Below are 6000 nucleotides of genomic sequence, written 5' to 3'. Positions count from 1 at the left end.
AAACTTGAGCACGAAAGGAAATTGAATTTTGCGCAGGTATACGGATTCGCTGCCCTGCTCGATTAACGCTGACAATATCCTATACGTAGGTATATATCCGTCTCTATGTGTCGGTTATCAAAGGCTGAAGAACTCCGCCAAGCTGCTGTTTATTATACTTGTATGAAGCAAGCATGTTTTATTCGGGTTTCATGCTTTCCGTACGCAGTTTTCGTTTTTACGACCGTAGAGACAGTCTGCTGATGCGCATGCGCGGAGGTGTTGAAAGCGGTCCTTTCCGTACTCCGCGCATGCGCCGTCGGGAACAAGTCCGACATTACGTGACCCTAACCTCAATTTCGCGCATCGTGAAAAACGCGTAACATACTCGCGTTATGTAAAGAATCGTGTTTACCACTGAAATTGAACCGAAGTTAGACTTATATTTCACTCCGATTACGAAAGAAATCATTCCTGTACAAGCATTTCAATGAAATTCGAATCAGATTATGCAATAAATTTCCGCGCGTTGAAAATCTACAAAATATCACATTTTTGAAAATCCCATGCCGTAGCTCGATTCCATTTTCCGATCCATCGGCATTCTCACCCTCGGACGAAACTTCATAACGACGGTGTGAAACCGAGCTCAAGGACATATCGCCTTCCGAAATAATTGTATAATCTATCGAAGGATCCGCCCGACGTAGCCAGAGGCGAGAAAAGTTACGGGACGCGTCGTCGCGCGATTCGGTTGATCTATTCACAGTGCGAGGGTGGCATTTTACCCCCAGCATTGCGGGGGGTGAATCCCGGAGAGCCTCGGTCGCTGGCGTCTCTCGCTTCGTACGTGATGAGACTCCGGTCTCCGTAGCTCCATGCCGAACACGCGGACGACTTCCGGTGCGGAACACCTTCCCCGCGAAACCCCTCAACGGCCTCCGGATCCGGACTCGGGTGGCTCTACCCTGGGGAGCATTCGCCCAGCGAATCGTCGGCTGTTCCGCTAAACTCTGTGTTTAGGGTCGGCGTGTATACGTATAAGCTCCGAGTCACAAGTGCCGGGGTAATTGAAACGCTCACGCGATTCCGTAGTATGCTAAATAAATTGATGGTTAATCGTTGCAATAATCTTTGAAACGTCGTTGATATAACAAAAAAATATCCAGCAAAAAGTAACTGTTTAGTGTAGGTATACTTATAATATCCAATTATAAATTTATCGAATATTTTTTGATTGTAATAAATAATCAATATACACATATGAAATTTTCTCTCTGCGATGGCGACTTCTTTGTTTTTTCAGTCCATTTTCAACAAATTTTGTGCACCTATTTTACATACTTAAACGCAGACTTTTCTAATCCTGAGACACGGTTGCATAATTTGTTTATGTTGCATGTATATGTACGGCACTGAATAGCGAAGGGGCGAAAGTTGTGCGATAAAATTTGTCTTAATTTTATGGCAGGTTCCATATTTTGGCAGCCCTTTGGGCGCAGCCCTTGCCACGCGATGGGCATAAATACTAATTACCAACAAGTTTGCCACCTGCCGTTGGAAAATCCGCGAGGTAATTGAGCCTGAGACCCGACCCTCGAATTCGCGGCTAAGGATCATCCCTAGCAAGCCTCGAGAATAATATCCGACCTGGCTGGCTCCCGCGAGATCGCAGAGAGACAAACGGGGCGACATCGGCTTTAGTTAATCTTCGTTTGGACCGGTGGTTCTGTTACAGGGGCGAGAAATGACCCCGCGGGTCGAAAAATGGTCGACATTGACGTTCACCATCCGAATATCGCACGGTGTTTTTTTAAATTAATGTGATTCGTGTGAGGTGGAAATCGATGCATTTTGGTATTATTTCGATCACGGGCTTTATAATCTAATTAAATATCAAAAAATTGAGTACATTTCGTTTACTTCACTACAAGATAACTTGTACTTTGTTAGGAAAACTTTTTTTTTTTAAGGAAGAAATTCTCTGAAACGGAGCTCCTACTTCTTTCAATAGTCAACTAAATGTTGTTGTTTGTTGATAAAAAATGAATGTCAATGCAATCGTGAAAATTTAAATATTCGACGATACCGAAAACGTAGCGAAGAAAAAGGGGATCAATAAACTGCTGGGAATATAATCTTCTTATGGAAAGGGGGGTGAGGGTGAGAATGTGCGCCGTGCCAAAAGATCAGTAATCACTTGGTGAAATCGAACGAATCTGTTGGATTTTTAACTATTTTGAAACAATTCGAAATGCAAAATCAGCATAATAATATCTTGGTAGTTATTTAGTGATTTTTATTCTCCTTGGATTCTTTGTAAAAATTGAAGTTTCGCAAACAGTCGATGCACGATTATCTCTCAACGAAGAATCGTCGAAAAAGTATCGACCCTTGCCACTGCACGAACCCCTTCTCGACTCGAAGAAAACTGTGTAATATCTATTCTGCTTACCTGCCGACGAAGCGCACGAAATTTACTCGTTAGCTACGATAGGCGGTGCAGTGAGTCGAGGAGGTGGATTTCCGGAGAAGGAACAACTCGGCAAACAGGCAGGCAAATAATCCCATACCTCACCAGGCACAAGAACTCTCGAAGTATACCTCGAATTGTGGGGTGTGCGGGCAATAACCGTGAGAAAAGAAAAGAAAATCGCAACTGAAATTACGAGAGGGAAAATAAGGGGGAATTTCCAGCGTGTATGAGCCAATCAGCAAACTGCGCAACCCTCTCCCGCAGATGTGTCGGAAACAATTTGCGCCCCCCCGGCCATTCACCGCGGACAAGAACAACGTGGTCAGCATCCCAGATCGAGGGACTGTGCCAATCCTGAATTTCTGCGAGGATAACTCATTTACTTCCACTAAGGAAACGGTGCCGGATACCGAGCTGCGATCAGCTGGGAACAGAATTTCAACTCCACAGGTATAAAGGCACTTTTGTCCGTCTCAAAATCGGTTTAAAGAATTCTGATACTCGTTTCAAAAGGCGATGGGAAAACTCGATTTATACAAAGCTCTCTTTTCTTTTGCTGTGCGGTATGAAATATGTCTGATATTTCTTGGCCAATATTTGATAGTAACAATATTTGACACTTTTTGGTAGTTTACAATGCTGGGAACAACGATAAACGCAGGTTAATTGGCTCGGAGCGATAAAAGCTCGCTTTAAGAAAGGCGAGGATGTTTGATAGCAAGGATAGCGAGGAGAGGATCGGGCACCGCATATCGCATATCCTGCAGACAGTGACTAAATCGAGGCAGGCGGTGCATGGGGAGAGTTGCAAGTAAGGCCAAACCGCAAGCTCTGCTAATTAAGTCTGGCTCTGGCACACCGGGTTTATATATCAAGTCTAAAACCGCCGGGTGTGCACCGATGAAATTTGTTTGTTGCAGTGGTAACCGCGGTAATTAGCCGGGAACAAAGCACAACTCGTTGCAGTTGCAGGAAGGGATGAAAATTCCGGGACCAATGCATCTGAGTGTAATTAACGTTACAATGATGCATTAAGGAAAATCAAGCTCTTTGTGGAATCGCGTTTTGTTCGAGACAACTGACATACCAGAGACTTTAGGCTGCATCGCGACTAAACCAGCTGCGGTTTGTTCGTTCACTCGGTCATCCGATCTCCGTGGTTTCAATTCTACCGCCCCCGCTCAAAGCTCACTGTTATAGTTTCTCTCCAGCCAGTTGATGTATTCAGACCGAATTCAAACGCGGTGCCGTTTCATTCCTGACTGACTAACCCTCTTTGTTCTCGCTCCTTGATTGGTATCGAAGCGACCTGCAGGTAGCCGGCAGCGAATTTCACCTTGTTGTACCTAATTAGGATCATGAGAAGAGCGACTGATCAATGAGAAAGTGGAATTAATTTAAGACGGTTGAACCGTTGCTGGTTAATTGTCGAGACTTAAAAATTATTTCCCAAACCATTTCAATTCGATTTCGGCTACTTTGCCAATTTCGAGATCCTGTTTGGTCGGTGTTGAGAACAGACGGTGGATGACTGATGACGAATGACGCTGGAGTTTGGCTTTGACTGAGGAACAATCGGTGTGGGGACGGCTCACAACGATCGTCGACGAACTGGGTTGGGAATAGAGAGAACGAGGGAGTTGGAGAGGGTGAAAGGGAGGCTGGAGGTTCCCGCTGTGGCTTCAATTACTTATCAGCATCTCACGCGGATGACAGATCGCCTCAACCGATGTGATACAAACGTGAAAGTGTGAGGGAAACGGGAATCGAATCCGCATTAGGGACGGAGGGGAGGTTCAGAAGAGCGGGAACAGCTGGGATTCAAATCGCGATCAGAGTGGATAAATGATCGGGAAAATTCTCCCCGATTTCAACACGAATTAAGCGAATGTGCGTATCATACTTACGTCTGGCACAGGTGCAACAGTTTTGGGAGAAAAAGAGTAGCGAAATACGATGAAGAAGGAATGGCGAATTACTCCGTGGAACGGGTGTACAAAAAATTGAAAATCATTTTCTTCACTCAGCGATGTGTTGGAGTATATCGAAAAATATTGAACACGTATTTCTCATCACGTTCTAATTTCTCTATTTAAGGGGTAGAAGACAGCCTTGAACTTCACCCCCAATAAATAAGGGACGCAATTTATCGTCTGTTGATGATCAACGATGTTAATCGGTTTTATCAAAAAAATCATGGTCATTATCGAGAACTTTTACAATACCGATTTTTGGGGTCAAACTTTAAGGGCGCTTCTTTCCCTTTAACGGCTCAGTTGGCACGTGAAAAAAAATACCTGTCCAATCGTTTTTGATGTACAACAACATATCCCAAAATCAGTAAAATCGATGATGTACACTTCGAGTGCTTTCCACGCGAGTTGATCGCCCCTGTTTTTCTACTAGGCGTAGAATCATGGGCGACGGGTTTTTGCTACCGAAAATATCCGTCGAAAGGATAGTCCGTGACCCGTGGAAGATGTCGGAGGGCAGAGATCACGGGACGAGCTATCGTCTCGCAAAATCTGGGATGTCACCCACGGGACGAGGGGGATACATGGACATGAAATCAAATCGAACCACATGGTCGAGGTCTCGGGTGATCGGAGCGGAAAAACAGGAGCACATAGGAGGAGAAATAGAGATCAGTGGGACTTGGTTATTTCCCTGCATCGCGAGAATTCTCAACCCGCCCCCCTTATTGTCCCCGGCGTTAAAACCGACGCCGCTCGCGTGCTTCGCCGAGGTTATTAGACGTCCGGGTGTCGTTCCGGTAAAAAAGTGTCCCGGCACCTGGACCCGGGGTCTCGTTCCACGAGTTGATGGCCGTTGTTCGGCCATCGTGCAAGAGTCCGAGCCCCACTTCGTCGAATTGACTCTTACTTTTTATTATTCAAACTTTGCCACCCCGAAACCCTCCTCTCGTACCGCTTGTCAAATATTTATCGAGGTCGAATTCCGGCCAAAAATATACTATACGCACATAGGCTTGACCTTGAAATAAAGAGTTGCGCCACTATTTGATGTACCAAATCAGAACTCGTGTTCCACGCTTCAAACGGTGACATCCACGCGTCCTGATCAATGGACCTGGAAACTTATTCAGGATCACTCCGACCGGTGAACCTCGTTCACGGAATTCTTCCTTCGAAATCTCTCGCTGCTTTTTTTACGTATTTTGATACCGATTCAAAAACGGCCCCTTCGAATTCACCGGTTCACCGAGGAAAGAGCTTGGAACTGGATCGTTGATTTCGCCATTCAGACCGATTCCCGCAGTCTGCACCGTCACAGCTGCATTCGCCCGGAGGGCAGCGGCCTTTGGTGCTCTCTTGGTGTGTACCCTGGATGCTCCACGCTTCAGCCTCGCCGCTGACAATGGCTTCGAGATTGTCGAGGGCTCTTTGTGGCGAGGTGCACGACTGGTCTTGGCAGTCCTCCTCGCCTAGACCCCCGTCTCTGAAGATGAATTCCGGAGAATTTTCCGACTGCGGCAGGGCGTCAAGACAGCAAACGCTTCCTTCTTCCTCTCTCCGCCTAGCTAT

The sequence above is a fragment of the Neodiprion pinetum genome, chromosome 4, assembly GCF_021155775.2.
Source record: "Neodiprion pinetum isolate iyNeoPine1 chromosome 4, iyNeoPine1.2, whole genome shotgun sequence".
In the NCBI taxonomy this organism is placed as follows: domain Eukaryota; kingdom Metazoa; phylum Arthropoda; class Insecta; order Hymenoptera; family Diprionidae; genus Neodiprion; species Neodiprion pinetum.
Note: the sequence above shows the minus strand (reverse complement) of the source record.